Below are 2,500 nucleotides of genomic sequence, written 5' to 3' on the forward strand. Positions count from 1 at the left end.
TGCGCTTTCTGGGATGCTGAGGACACGATGTCTCTAGCTCGACGCGATCGATAGCTCGTGAGGAAGTCGAATGTCACCGGTACGGAGAAGGAAAACATCATTTTCCCAACAATTTCCATTTATTAGATGACTCGGTTGATAGTATGTACAGTAGCGTATAGCTCCAGAATATCCCCTGGTTTTGTCTAGAGATTAGACTTCGCGATTAGAATCCAAAACAGCTTACTCATCTTTACTTCGTCCATTACAATGAAGATGTCCACGGAAGCAATAGTGTGCGAGTCTCGAAACTACGGATCAAACTGTGAATTAATACGGAAACAGGTTTGATGTGATGGCGACTCATCATCACCATCTCAGATGATTGATGCGAGCATCGTCTAACATGAAAACTAAACAAATGGCTGCGCGATGTTAGCTGCACACTACGAAGTCGTGTAAATCTATCAGAGTCAATCTATCTATCTAACAGAAGCTTAATGTGTCGATAATATGCATAATATGTTATAAGTCTTACCGTTTTTTCAAATTTAAGTATAGTAAGGCTTCGGCGGCTTTCAATGCCGAGGAACCGGCGAAAATTTAAAACGGAAACGTGTTCGATTCATGATCGTGAATCGGTTTTAATGCGGTTTCTGCAAATTAGAACATGTTCGGAATTCGATTTTGTTTTCTCTTAATTAAAAGCGATCTTGATGCTTGATAGCGAAAATCATTAAGTGCTGTAATGTATGTATATTGATAGAATTATTCTTTGAAAAATCTTATTTCATTGCAAGAAATTCCTTGCGGATAGAGCCTGAATCGGTAGACAACCGGTTTACAAGTTGCAAAGGATTTAGTACAAGTGGCTGTGCTAAAACCGGCCTTTGGTTTTCGACCTAAACTGGTTTCAATTTTTAAAAAATTTGCATCGGTTCAGACCGATTATTCGAGATTTGGTTCATTTGGGTTTTTTTGGTGGCCATAAATGTTTTATATGGATATGATACTTTGATGTACTTTAACACAAAGTCATTGAGGATTGTATTGATTAGAATATTTGACAAGGTTTCTGGTATGTTACGCAACGGTCGCACTTGAGGATTGATGATCATTTTAAATAATCTTTGACTAAACAATCAGTCATACATTCAACCATCTCTCATGTGTCCCCAGTGAGTTCCAAAGAAGGTAAAAAATCCATTGCCAAACTGTGATGAAAGTGTACTCGTAGTTTTCCACAAGGAAACACGCCCAATTCATCACAACATGGAATGAATCGAATTCATCAATAACAACGCAGTAAATTTGGATGGTTCTCTCTGTTTCGGGCATCGGAATGGAAATGAGCTAATGAACCTGATTGCTGATGCTGAGCACCGGTCCGAAGGCTAGCTACTTTTCTCCGAGCCAAACGCTACCACCGAAAAAGCAGAAACCAGAAAGCGACGATAGCGACCTGAACTGCTGAAGGCCAAATTCACCACCGATGTCTTCGACGGTACGTTTTTTTTGTGAAAAACAAAGACCAAATCCAGTGCATCTCACCGTCGTGAACGTCGTGATCCGATTGGATCGATGCGAAGAAAATTAGCAGCGAGTAGAGCACCGAGAAGGAACGCGCTGAAGTTATAGTTAGACTTACTTTATTATTTCTTTAAGATTCACTATCTTTGTCAATTGCACGGGTTGCTCCAGTAGGCAAACGTGGAGTGGGGGAGTGGATGGACCGGAAGGATGTTGATCCGGTGCTCTGCACCCTTCTCCCCGCTCTCTCTCTCTCTGTTCCGGTGTCCCGCTTATTACTATTCTCTACACACGCATACACACTAGAAGAAGTCAACTTTGTCCGTATAAGAGCTGTGAGCGATCGGTTTGCAAGCAATCGCTGCCTCCGTTACTTATCCGGTATTCATAGAAGTAATAGTAATAGTAGAAGTAATAGAAGTGGAAGCACTTTCCATGCTTCTCATCCCAGCCGTGTTTACTCCAATCCGTAATCCAATCTTCGTGGTCCGTGGGGAGGGGCGTCATTTGGTTTTCGTCGATTTCGTTCTCTCTACTCTACGTGAGGAGGGGCTCGCCATTCGTTGGGATACACATTTGACGTTCCGGTTCGTCCGTTCCGTTCTTCTGACCTGAAGATGACGATCCCGGCAGTATCCCCTTCATCAAGTCTCCCCGCGCGGGTATCCATCCATCACTGCAGGCGGTTTATAGTCGCAGGTTCCGTGTGCTCGTGGGTCCATCGATCGCAGCAGCAGCACCACCGATTCCGGCCATTTCTCAGAAACGCCCCGAACAGGGGGTGGCTTAGGTCCAGGTCCGTGGTCCCTGGGGCTCATAGCGCATCAGCGCACGAATACCCCAGGATTCCATTGTCCATTTGGTGCGTGTGAGTCCATTGGGTATGTAACGCATTTGTTGGCGGTGCCAGCAGCTTAGAAGCGGGCTAGCGACTCGTCAACGCTACGCTGCAGCGTCGGGTAGACGGCGGGCTGGTCAATACCGAAGACGA

The sequence above is a fragment of the Anopheles darlingi genome, chromosome 2, assembly GCF_943734745.1.
Source record: "Anopheles darlingi chromosome 2, idAnoDarlMG_H_01, whole genome shotgun sequence".
Classification (NCBI taxonomy): domain Eukaryota; kingdom Metazoa; phylum Arthropoda; class Insecta; order Diptera; family Culicidae; genus Anopheles; species Anopheles darlingi.